Below are 14,079 nucleotides of genomic sequence, written 5' to 3'. Positions count from 1 at the left end.
TAAGACTGGCTGTTAGTTTTTATAAACATTCCTTTTATCTGAAATTTAACCATAATTTTTTTTCTTAAAATGCCATATCTTCCTATATTTAGAGGGCAGGATGCAGAGCCCATATCTACTCAATATATCAAATAGTTTCAGTAAGCCAGGAATTCGAGCTTCTTTTTGTAATCAGCAAAACTCCTGGTAACTTCATCTTTACTAACAGCCTCATCCCTTCCTGTCATTCGTTTGTTTGTTTGTTTAATAATTTGGTAATACTGCTGTTGCCTTGCTTCCTGGCACCGCTAGCCTGACTGGGCATGATTTTGCTTTCCCCTCTTCCAATTACTGGCCTCTGCCTCGAAGAACACACTTCTTAGGCACCACCTTCCCAACCCCTCTAACCCACTGCTTACTTGGATTGTGAGCTGTCAGCCCTTGTTCCTGGCTTCTGATATCACACCTACTGGCCAGGCTGAAATTCTTCTCTGCGTCTTCTGCAGCTGCCACTCTCAGGGCCATTCCTCCTAGATCTCACATGTGCATTCCACGGCCTCTCAGTTGGCATCTTCGCCGTGCAGGCAATTTGGTCAAGTCATTGTAGCATCCTGAGACATTCACTCTAGCCATATAATTTATGCATTGGCCATTTCTTGTCCTTTGAGAAATACCACTGATTGTCACTAGTGAGTGAGAGAAGTGGAACTAAAGGCCAGTCACACTGGGTAGTAACTTATTAGCAGTTCTTAAACATATTAACAAGATGACATCACACTTTATGTCAAAAATGAAGCATTTTGTCTCTCCTATTTTCATTCCTATTAACATGGCCAATCAAGAGATATCAATGCCTTAAATGTGTATATGAATTTCCTGAGTATTTTTAATTCAATTTGTCTAGGGTCAGGGCTGAAATTCTGCATTTCTAAGACATCTCCTGATGATGCTGATGCTGTTGATCCATGGACCACACTTTGGGTAGCAGGGACCTGCATGTTACTTTACAGGACTGGGAGAGCAAAGATCTAGAGGGGACAGATATGACAAAGGTAATATAATTCAGATTCTTCTGACAATTTATAAATATCTGGTAGAAATACAAGTTATACTACTGGAATTCCAATTATATTTTAGGAATTCTTATTAATTTAAAATCAATAGACTATCAGAATAAATTAAATTAAATGTGAACTTAATTTTGATTTTTGTTTTTCTTAGTTTGTAAGATATAGATGATTTCCAAAAGTGTCATTTGTGAATGAGGTACTAGAGTGTTCTCTTAAAAATAATTGTTTGCTTAACAGAATTCAGAATGGAATTGTGAATGAATACAAACCATGTTGGGACCAAAGTCATCAAGAAACTAAGTACAGCTATGGGACTTTCATTGCACCCTTGAAAGGCCTCCTTTTAAGACCACACAGGCCAAGTTAGCAAACCACCCCCTGCCAAGAGTGGAAGAGCTTTTCACTAACAACAGTAAATATTACTTAAAATATTGAGAACATTTAACATGAAAAACAATTTCCAAAGAAGCAAGAGTTCCCGTTGCCGCTGTGAAGAGCACTGCTTTTGGTTAAATGAAATAATCATATTATATCATTTCTTAATATTGTATTTAGTTTTCAGAGGCAGATGCAGAACACTTTGAAATTAAGATAATTGAATAGACCTTTATATGGCAGGCCATTTAGCTAGGGGCCAGGAATATAGGGTGAACAATACACACATAATCCTTGCCTTCATTGAGATTTCAGACTGTATTGACTTTAATCCTACCAGATGTGTCTTCCTATAACTTCATAATCCTCCTACCCAATAACTTTTTTATTTTTTGAATACAAAATTGAATCTTGAACCCTGATCCAAACTTTTAAAAAATGTGCACAAATGGAATATTTGTAAATAATGCTACCAGTTGGAAAGATCATGCATCTTACATCTTTTATTAATAAAAATATGTTTATGTCTATGTATATGTATAAGCTAATGGTTTCTGCCTTTAAACCTACTTCTGCTTTTTTTTTCTTATTTGTTTTGAGAGGGAGTCTTGCTCTGTCACCCAGGCTGGAGTGCAGTGGCATGATCTTGGCTCACTATAACCTCCGCCTTCCAGGTTCAAGCAATTCTCCTGCCTCAGCCTCTTGAGTAGCTGGGATTACAGGCACCTGCCACCAAGCCCAGTTAATTTTTGTATTTTTAGTAGAGTTGGGGTTTCACCATCTTGGCCAGGCTGGTTTCGAACTCCTGACCTCTGGTGATCCACCCGCCTCAGCCTCCCGAAGTGCTGGGATTACAGGCATGAGCCACCGTGCTCAGCTCCTACTTCTAAATTTTGTGCAACAAAATGCAGTGTAATTACTTATAGGTCTGTCTCCTTAACGAGGCTGTACACTCATTAATAGATCCACCACTATCCATTGAGTTACCAAGACAGAAACTGGGCCTTCCTGGGCCTACCTAATCATGTTGATTGAATTTTGCAAACATCTTTCAAATCATCCCTTTTCAGGTCCCATAAATGTTCATCGAGGCAATTACTACAGCTTCCTCACTTGCTGCTTCTCTGGACACTCCCCCACCCCACCCCGATCTCTGACTTCCAGTCTGACATCTATAGTGCCCAGAGGAAGCTCTCTAAAACATCAATGGCTCTTGTCACTCCTGGCTTCAGTGGATACTCATTACTATCAGGTTAAAAGCCAAAGCTGTATACAAATTCCATGAACATATAAAAGTGAAAATATTGCATTCTATATACCTCCTTTGATTTACACTACATTTTAGTATATTAAATGTTCTGAGATGACCTGCAGTTATATAGGCTTCTCTAGTTTTGCTTAACCCATTATATCTCAAATGTATTTAACTATGGAATTTTTTCCTTCTAGTATTAATAATTCCAATCAGCATCCCCCAAGCCAGCATCCTCTCGGACATGCTAGAGTTCACTGGGTGATCTAAGGCCAGCCAGGTCTGATTACAAAGCTCTTGTGCTGGAACCTGTAGTTGCCTTTCTGAGGGGTGGGGTGCCTGGCTTATCCTCCTCAGAGCGCCTGTGTTGAGCAGCTATGTTTGATTAAACACAGCTGATTCAACTTAAGGTTTTGGACTCATAGGAGACTTTTAAAAATCATCGAGTATAATTCATTGATTTTACCTTTGAAGGAAATAAGGGTCAGAGAGGGAGATACTCAAGATCACACAGATAATAAACTAGACAGGAAACTGCACAAAAATAACTTAGTGCAGAAAATACAGTGGCATTTTAGGGAACAGGTGAGAAGAACATAAATAAAAAGACAAATTGGGAAAGTAAAACCAACACCAAGCAATGCCTGTCTAGAGCAGTGCTTTCTAATTGAAATATAATGTGAGCTACAAAATGCAAGCCACATGATGTAATTATAAATTTCTAGTGGCCAAAAGCAGTAAAAATAACCATAAAATTAATTTAAATAATTTATTTAACTCAGCGTATTCAAATTATTATTTCAATATGTAATCAATATTAAAAACTATTAATATGATATTTTATGTTCCTTTTTGGACTAAGTAATCAAAATCTGGTGTGTATTTTATACTTAAAACATATATTAATTGGAACTAGTCACATTTGAAGTGCTCAGTAGTTAGTGGCTATCAGACATTAGAGATAGAACACATCCATCATTTCAGAATGTTCTATTGGGCAACTTTGATTTAGAATACTGGTTCTTAACTGGGGGTGATTTCTTCATCCTAAGAAACATTTGGCAATGTCTGGAGAGATTTTTGATTGTCACAGTTGAGGGGGAGACTGCTAGTGGCATCTAGTGGGTAGAAGCCAGGGATGTGGCTTCTGGACATCCTAAGAAGTTGTGATGCATAGGATGGCCCCCATAAGAATGAAAAATTGGCCCCAAATGTCAATAGTGCTGAGGTTAAGAAATCCTACTCTAGAGAATTGAATGAGCTAATGAGAAATTATATTGCATTTTTTGTGAAAGCTTTCTTTCTCTCACTCGACAAATATCAGTGAAGTTTCAAATACTGCCAGGTACTATGTTAGTGCTTTAGAAATAAAGACGTCAAACATCACCAAATATGGTCACTGAATACAATAGGTGTTATACTATATGAAGAGCTGAAATGGGGCAAAGGAAAGAGTCATCAACTTTGCTTATGTTTTTATCCACTACAAAGTTAACATAAAGCTTTGTATAGAGATGAGTGAAAAGGAAAATAAAGTAAGGAAAACAAAGAAATGAAATCAAGGCGAAACCAGAGGAATCAGAAGGAAAAAGCGTTTTGAAAGAAAAGAAGGATAATACACCAATTTGATAGACTGGGCAGGAAATTGAAAGGTAAGGCAGAGTGAGATGGAATCTAAGTAATATGTGGAGAAAACGTAAGAATGACCAGTGGCATTATCCACGGCTGCCCACATTCAAATATTCAAATATTGCCCACGGTTTTCCCTCTCCTTTCTCGGTGGATGTTCCTAAAGGACCCTCTCAGAAGTTATCTCCAACAATGAGTGTTCTATTTCTTTTTTTCTTTGAGAGTAAAAGGAGCCGATTTTCTGGAAGGATGTCAGGTTGCTCTACACTGGGATTGGAAGGCAGGCTGATTGGAAATACAACGGGGTCAGTGTCTGGACAGCAATCTGTCATGAAGCAAAGCCTGTCATAGACAGCCCTGGAGATGCAGACAAAGACGCTGGACTATTATTTTCCAGAGAGAGCCTTTAAAGCACCTTGGGGCCGAAGCTCTGCACGGCCCTGGGCTTCCATGTTGGACCACCTGCCAGGAACTGTGCATCAGGCTGACCTCTCCCACCCAATGTGAATAACTTCCGAGAGGTAGTCCCCACATAAGGGCAGGGGCTGCAAGCTGGCAAAGAAAGAGAAGAGATTTATAGCTCTAGAATATCTCTCCCTTTTGAAAATGAAATGGCACATTAGCAGGGGAGAGGGGCTTGGCTGAAAGGGCCTATCCCCAGGCATGACCAGTTCAACCTTCATTACCCGGTGCAAAAGCTTGGGTCGGTCCAGGTCAGTCTGCAGAGGAAAGAAAGCATTGGTGTGTTTAGTAACAGACGAGAAGGGGCTCGCTCAAGACTTCTTTGATCCATTTTTTTTTTTTTTTTTTTTTTTTTTTGAGACGGAGTCTTGCTCTGTCGCCCGGTCTGGAGTGCAGTGGCCGGATCTCAGCTCACTGCAAGCTCCGCCTCCCGGGTTCACGCCATTCTCCTGCCTCAGCCTCCCGAGTAGCTGGGACCACAGGCGCCCGCCACCTCGCCCGGCTAGTTTTTTGTATTTTTAGTAGAGACGGGGTTTCACCGTGTTAGCCAGGAAGGTCTCGATCTCCTGATTTTTAAATGTCTTATTCCATATGATTTTTTCCCAGAAGATGGTCTTTGCCTGGGGGCCATCACTACCACAGGCCAGAAATCACATGTTATAATCTATTCTACCGTATACTAAAATTGGGAAAAGAACTCTATATACCATTTTAAAATATCCTCCCAATAAAGAGAGAACAAGTTTTTGTGTCTTTGGCAGTCATTTTGATTCTTCCAATCTTGAAGAAATTGCTTAGAATCTTGAAAAACCTGATTAGTCTTTTAACTACTAAAAAAGATTGGCTATTTAAAAAAAAGGATAATGATGGCCTCTTTGATGTGGTTCCTGCATGAACGTGGTTTACTTCCTTCAAGTCATCTCTGCTTTTTGATGACTAGCAGGAAAATGTCACCATCACAAAATACAATATTTTTGGGGGATGGTGCCTTCTCTGAAGTTTTGAGGGACAAGGAGGAGCTCTAGGCAGAAAGACAGAGGTTAAATTCCAGAGTTCTACCACCATGTCCAGATCTGCGGCTGGACCAGGAAAATCCATGCACAATGAAAACACAGACACGGGAGCTTTGCACAGCTTTTAACTTAGGTAAAAAAAACTCGTAATTTGTTAAGTAAGAGGGCACTAACACGTGCCATGTCACGCTAGATTTTCTTGAAAAATAAAAAAAATAACAAAGTTAAACTTTCAGTCAACCTGAAAATATTAGCTTTTTATGGGGGCAGGGCGGAACGAATGGAACAGCAGCGCCTTTTTTTTTTTTTAAGATTGCCCATTTTCCAAATCTTCTCAGAAAAACACTGACAGGGGAATCAGGAAGACAGGAAATAGAAATAGGAAAGCAAATATTGGAAATGTACTTATGAAAGATATGGCACAAGGAGAAAAGGTAGGCCTCTGATACTGGTGATCAAGATATAGAGTAGGACATAGTGATTGATAAATGTTTTTCTGAAATTGAAATTTGCAATGTTTTAATTGAAGGAGAAAAGTGCAAATGAATCAGTAGCGTATGGTATGTTGTACACAAAGCAGACGGAAGCAATATTTTATCATTTTTAACTCTGCAATGGCAAATACTTTTCAGGAAGTATGCATCACATGGGTTTTGGAAAAAAGAGGTTCTCATTATAGGAAATTTTGCTCTTTAAACCATAAAACAACATTTTGAAGAAAAAAGAAAAATCTTTGCCCACAAGCATGATAAGATCAAAAATCAGGATCAGTAGACCATATTCTTTGTGTTGACTAAAATTTTATCCAAAAGGGTACACAAGGCATTGTGAAAGATTTATTTATTTATTTTAGCATTATAAAATTACTTTATTATTTAAAATACTTGTCATATATAGCACATAGTTTCTCAAAGTTGTTCCAAAAAAACTGAATCCTATGTAATGTTACATAGTTAAAAAAGGTATGAAAATGAAATTGTTACATTCTATATTCTATTTTTGAAGTGTCACCATGCATTAAATACCTGATAAAGATTTAAATACCTTAATAAAGATCTAGATCAATGTGACAACAAAGAACTGCATTGATCAACTCTGTATTTTATCCAGCGTTTCCCAGAAATGTTTGATTATGTGAATCTGTGTTTTTTTTTCACCCATTGTGAGAAGTTTAAGAATGAGCTTCATACATGGCTCTAATTACTCATTGCTTAGTACATGCTTTTGATTGAAATGTTTTCCTTTCTTTTATTAAATAAAAATGGCATCATAAAATATTAAACGTTCCTTATCTGGTATTAAATTGTTCTGACTTCTTCCTTGTTATTGACCAGGATTTTGTCAGAATAGGAAAGTCCTTTCTCCTCTGTGCATCTCCTTTCTGGCCTTCAGCCAATAATCAGCATGCTTTTTTAAAAAATTGATTTTTAAATGATGATGATAATAAAAACAGGGCCGAAGAAGATGATAGGATATTTAGTATCTTGTTTTCTGAGGTCGGTGGATGCTGGCTTAAATCTGAAACAAACTCTAAATGTCTGTCATTCATTCCCTCAGTCACAAATTCCAATGTTCTATCTGGCCTCAGAACAGAAAAAACAGGTCTCAAAAAATGTCAGTTCTACTGATGTGCCGGGTTTTATATTGAGACATAAGGGGTGGGGAAATGGGGGGCCCACTAATAATCCTACATTTTTACCCACATGAGGGTCCAGGGATTGTTTACTGTACTTAGCTTCGAACCTCTTCTCTCCCATAGTCTAGTCAGGAATGCAGAGGGAGTGCTGACCCCAGCGTCACACAAAGAAGCTTGGACAATAAAGAAGGTCGTCCCTTTCTATACAGACCTGCCTTTGTGCTCCGTGTGGGGCTTGATCTTTGCGGCCCAGAGCTCAGTAGATGCCAGGGAGATAGATGTGATGTGCTCGCCTCATCCCGGGCAGCAGCTGAGCAACTTTCACACAGGCAGGCAGGTACAGCCAGCCTAGTAACAGATGAGAACCCCTGGGGAGCCCTTGACTATGGAGGATGAAAAATCAAAAGAAACCATATTGGACACAGATACAAAGGGAGTCCCCCGCTCCTTTTCTCTCCTCCCTTGTTCGCTTTCTGTCCTTCCTTAGGAAACAGCAATGAATGTGGAAAGCTGGCTTCCCCCTGGAAGGGTTGTTCCTTGGAGGGCAGGGCCTCCAGATGCTGTTCTGGGCAAACGGTTCCTCCTTTTCCTGCCTGGGGGACAGCGAGCTGTTCTTTACCCCATCTGCAAGTCCATCTTCTGTCTTTTCTGGATGGGAAAGGTGAATGAAGGGATTTTAAAAAGTTTCAGAGAACGATTTCCTCTGCGGGAGTGCCATGGGGTTGCTGTCCCATCAGGGTATCACTGTCCTGGGTTTTGGGAGCAAGGCTCAGAAGTGAGCTCATATAAGTACCAATGAAAAGTTTTCATAACACTAGATGTTTTCCACAAATGTGAAAGTAGGTGGTGAAGGCATTTGAAAGGACTTAGGCACCAAAATTATGCAACTACTTTTAATGTAATGTAACAAAATTGTGTATTTCACTGTTAAGGATGGCCCACCTCCCCTTTTCCTATTTGCTTTAAAAATACTGCAATACGGTTTACAGTGATTTTTTGTTTGTTTGTTTGTTTATATTACCTTTTTGTGAGGTAAAATCAATGTTGTGCAGTCTAGTCATATGACAAATAAATAAATAAATAACAAAGAATGATAACCTCATTACCAGGATTCTAAGATAAGTAGTAATTGTGTGAACTCTTTTGGTGAGGTCAAACCATGGCTAAAATCTGTGTCAATGAAAGTTCCTGGAATTTCTGTGTTGAGCGTCTCAGTGCTCCTCATGCCTTCAGCCCACATTGACATAAAAGAAAATTAGAACTAAAACTCAGATAATATTAGTAAATTTGATATAGGCCAGAATGTGTAAGAAGTATTTTTATAGTGTTACATGGCAATCATATATATTGCCTTATTACATACAAGTCTAACTAATATTCTGATGAAGCAGGACACATAGGTATTATATTTTTAAATGTAGGATGATCATACAAGTTTCTGATACTTCTGGTAGTACTACTAGTCTGCCATTTTATGCAGATATTTCTTAAGAGGAGTCAACAACTCACCATTTAGAAATAAATTAATTCTTTAAAGAGAATCAACGCTTCCTTGTTCTAAAGTGAAAACACAAATAACACTTTCACTATGGATTAGCCTACATGCCCATCCACATGTGTGTGTGATCCTGACATTAACACAGCAGTATAGTGGTTTTGTGGAGATTTTTTTTCCTTCTTGGAGAACAAACAACTCTAGTAAGAAAAGAGCACTTAAGACAGTGGTAAATGAATCTCAGTTGAGCTCCTGAATGAAATTAAGTAATAGCAGATGAATTTAGAAATGAAAAGCATAGAATACATGTACTACCTCCCACATTCATGACAGGCATCATAATCAATCCTGACATTTTGTAGCTGGCTACAACTCAGAATCCATCTCAATAATACCCTGAGGAATCCCACTATGTAATCAAGCTGCCATATAGGAACACCCTCTATTTGCCACTTTTGGACTAGTTTCTTAATCTACTTGTGCCTTAGTTTCTTTATTAGAGAAATGATAACAAAGATTAGAGTCCTGTATGGAGACAGGATTGTGAATTTCTAGAATGGATTATCTAGGGATGATGATATATATCTTTTTGGAAAGTAAAAATAAAACATAATATCAACAGAGAAGAGTTTCAGTTAAGTCCATCTAAAAATAAGTTAAATTACACATATATCTGAGGACTTATCCATTTTTAGAATTCTATCGTGGCTACCTCGCCTCCTCAAGAAACTATTACTCCTAATATCATTGGTAATTAAAATGTATAATAAGTCAGAGATTTAATACAAGTGGAGTTTCATAGGCAAAGAATACTTCTCTAAATATATTTATTTCATGAAGATAAGGTAAAGATATTATTGAGTCTCTTATTCAGTGTTTTTCCTAAATAGCATATTCCTCTGTAAGTCAAAATATGACTACTGGGATATCTAACACCTGGAATCCTCTTCCTTCCTCCTCTCAGATTTGCTCTTGTCTTATTTTTCTTATTTTTCTTTGCTGAAATATCAGCTCCTCAAAGACGCTTCCATATTGCCCGATTTGAAGTAAATTGTCAACATTCCTATTATTTTATCTCATAGCATCCTGTTCTTTCTCTTTACAACATTTACCACAAAAACTCCCATCTATGTATGTATGTATGTATGTATGTTTGTATGTATGTATCTATCTATCTATCTACCTTTCTTTCTATTCATCTCATCTATTTCAGCTATCTAAACTTATTTAGTAAGTTGTTTTTTCCAAAAGAGTAGGAACTATATTTTTGTTCACTACCTAAGGCCCTGACATATTCTAGAAGCCTTGGTTTTACAGTAGAGTCACCTGTGAAACTTTTTAGAAATCTCAATGCACAGACCAAACCCCAAAAGAATTATTAATACATCAGAGAGGATGTGTATTAGTCTACTCAAGCTGCCAGAACAAAATACTACAGATTGGGTTGCTTAAACACAAAAATGTATCTTCTCATAGTTTTGGAGGCTAGAAATCCAGGATCAAATGTACCATTAGGTCTGGTTTCTGGTGAGGCCTATCTCGTTAGCTTGTAGACAGCCATCGTCTCACTGTGTCCTCACACAGCCTCTTCTCTGCACTCACATAAACAGCAATAGAGAACAAGCCCTGGTGGCTCTCTTATTATAAGGACCCAAGTCTTATTGGATCAAGGCCCCACCCTTATGACTTCATTTAAATGCATTACCTCCTTAAGAACCTATCTCCAAATACAGGCACCTTGAGGGTTAGGGCTTCAACATAGGAATTTGGGGAGAGGGACACAATTCCATGTATAACAGAGTGAAACCAGGCATCTCTGTGTTTTAAAGCTCTGTTTCAATGGCCAACTGTCTTAGTCCATTTTGTATTGCTGTAACAAAAGACCTAAGGCTGGGTAATTGAGAAAGAAAATAGGTTTATTTGACTCACAATTCTGGTGGCTAAAAAATCCAAGATTGTGCAGCTGCATCTGGTGAGGGCTTCATGCTGCTTCCACTCACAGCAGAGGGCAGAGGGCTGGGGGAGCAGGTGTGTGCAAAAAGAGAGGAAGCAAGAGAGGGAAACTGAGGAAGCCAGATTCTTTCAAACAACCTACTCTCTTGAGAATGAATTCATTCCTGGAATGAGGGAGCCAAAACTCACTCACTCCACCAGGAAGGTATTAACATATTCATGAAGGATCCTCCCCTGTGACTCAAACACCTCTCACTAGGCTCCATCTCCTGATACTGCCACACTGGAAATTCAATTTCAGCTAAGTTTTGGCAGGGACAAACCATATCCAAACTGTAGCACCAGCTAAAACTGAAAACACCACTATCATGCAGGGAGAAACATCAATATAAATTTTCACTGCAAGCCTTAGCTTTTTTCATGTAACCTTGTTAGTAGCAGCACTGTAAGTTATGACATCCACACAAAATATTAAGATGTAATCCAACACCGTCAAAAAGGAATGGGGAGGATGGAGATGGACACACTGACTGTGCAGAACGACGCTATTGCTGTAGTGCCACATTCACAGGCCTATGGATGAACTGAATTCAGAAACAAAACACAAAACACTCTCCTTTTCAATAAGCCTAGCAGTTTGCAGTGATGAGTACAAAAGCTGGGAAAAGGTTTTATGCTCATTCACAATTGGGGCTAAGCTGGTGGGATCATATCTCTCCTAAGTGTGGCCAGAGGACATTAAAAACAAGAGGAAGATTTAAAGCTTGACGCCTCCTAGATGTTAATTGGAAGGGAGAGAGGGAGTCAATGCAAATACAGCCACCTGCCTGGAAGACATCTATTTAGAGAAAGGATTTATGCAAAGCATCTGATTGTCTTTTGCTGTGGATACCCACTGAGTGTCCGAAGCAAGGAACTGGTGAGCTTTGGGTGGGCAGCCCAGAGTTTGGCCACGGTATTTTGTGTAGGAAGCAACTGTTTGGGGTGGAGGCCACAGATCTGGGGCCAGAAGAGACCAATTTGAGACACTGCTGTGCCATTTGCCCTCTTTGTAACCACAGGGCAAATTACCCATCCTCTGAATCTCTGTCACCTCAATTTTGTAACTAATAACACATGCTTAAAAGGATTGTCGTGAGGGTCATCTGTAAGGCCCAGGAAAAAGCCTGGTCAGTATTATTACCATTACAGCAGTCATCACTCTGAACCTCCAATTTTCCTTTCATACAATGAGGGTCAGACCCACCTGCATTAGCTAGTTTATGGGACTATTATGTTAACAGCAATGTACTGTTTTTGGAAAAACCTTTAGAGACACTAGATTTTGTCAAATTATTCCATAAATATCCTTTGTGATTGGATCAAAATCATAAACTAAGCACAAGCTCCAGACACTCTTTCCTTCCTAAAACCCTAAAAATAACAGATTAAAAAAAAATTTTTAAACAAATCTGAGAAACAAGAAGTGATGTCCGAGGTGGATCAGAAATTCTGTAGAGTCCCTGAAATAAATTTTGTTTTATATCAGTATTTGCAGGTAAAAACCATTTATAAAGTTTTAGAAAGATGTTTCTTAAATTATTGTTTATTAAAAGGCCTAAATACATTTAGCTTTTCTATACCATATAAAAATGACATGTCAAGTTATATAACTTAAACTCATGTTTAATAATTAATATTTCCATATTTTAATTTACAAATGACTCAGACATTTTATGATTATGTATTATTTAATGTAACATGAATTTAAAGATTTTAAATTGCTGAAAACAATTTTGAAGCTATGAGACAGGTTCCCTCCCTAATGGTCTTCTCCAGTTGTCCTGGGTCTCAAGTAACCAAATGGCATCCGGGAGGACTGTGAAAGACAGGGTCTAAGTCGTGAATGTACACTGCAGGAGAGCTCAGGGCAGAAGACAGAGCTGTGAAGAGGATGCCTGGAGGATTCAATTTCTCCCAGAATAGCCAAGAGGCAAAGCTAAGGCAGGGAAGAAGGGGCCATATTGGGCTTGATTTTACCTTGTAGCTATTGGGCTAGGTCTTATCATAGCAACCTATCCGGACTCCTGAATCTAGAGGCTCAGAACCAAAAACATAAGCTCGCAGTCAATTCAAGCAAGTATTGAATTATATTTAACTGACAATTTTGAAGTCACTCCTATGTTACCAACAATTTAAAAACTAGTCATATTTATCAAATATTATCATATACGCATATAGACATACAAATGGACAGAAGCAGATCTTACAGCTTCGGTAAAGGATTCTTATTGGCCAGCTTTTAAATAGTTTTTCCTTTCTGCATTCAGACTATCAGTCTTCTAATTACCTGTTTCATTGCCCTAAGCAATTGTTAACTAGGCAACAAATTTGCATTTCTAGAGGGAAAATTGTTAGGTGAAATAAGAATATTTATATTTGAAAAGCACAGAACTTAAGACTTTAGTCTAAAATATTGCACAATTTGCTCAAATCAAGGAAAAAATGGTGTAAGTAAAAGTTCAGTTGAGACAAGATGGCCAGGAAAGCATTTTAAACAAAGGGATGACTTATTATGCAAATTTTAGAACAATGGTAAGCATTTCTAATGTACATAGTCATACTTACAAATACAGATTTCCTTTATAGATATAAATTTCTTTTACAAAAGGATTTTAAGATAGCCAGTTGATGTGGTTTGACTGTGTCTCCACCCAAATCTCATCTTGAACTGTAACTCCCATAATTCCCTTGTGTTGTGGGAGGGACCCACTGGGAGATAATTGAATCATGGGGGTGGTTTCCCCCATACTGTTCTTACTGGTAGTGAATAAATCTCACGAGATCTGATGGTTTTATAAGGGGAAACCTCTTTCACTTGGCTGTCACTCTTTTCTTTTGCTGCCACCATGTAAGAAGTGCCTTTCGCCTTCTGCCATGATTGTGAGGCCTCCCCAGCCACATGGAACTGTGAGTCCATTAAACATGTTTTTCTTCCCAGTCTTGGGTATGTCTTTATCAGCAGCATGAAAATGGACTAATACACCAGTCAAATGCCAGAAAGGCATATTTTAGTTCAATAGGTGATCTTTTTAAATTAGCTGAAATTGTTGAGTTTAGGGTGAATCCTATTAAGGAACAGGACAAAAAAGCATTCTGTATGCCTTGACTCAGCATAGTTAGGTCTGAAAAAGAAGCAAGCCTACTTTACCTTAGGGCCTACCTTTTAGAATTAC

This window comes from Trachypithecus francoisi, unplaced genomic scaffold, assembly GCF_009764315.1.
Source record: "Trachypithecus francoisi isolate TF-2019V2 unplaced genomic scaffold, Tfra_2.0 Lachesis_group15, whole genome shotgun sequence".
Lineage (NCBI taxonomy): Eukaryota > Metazoa > Chordata > Mammalia > Primates > Cercopithecidae > Trachypithecus > Trachypithecus francoisi.
The sequence above is the reverse complement of the archived record's forward strand: the minus strand, read 5'-3'. Positions refer to the sequence as shown.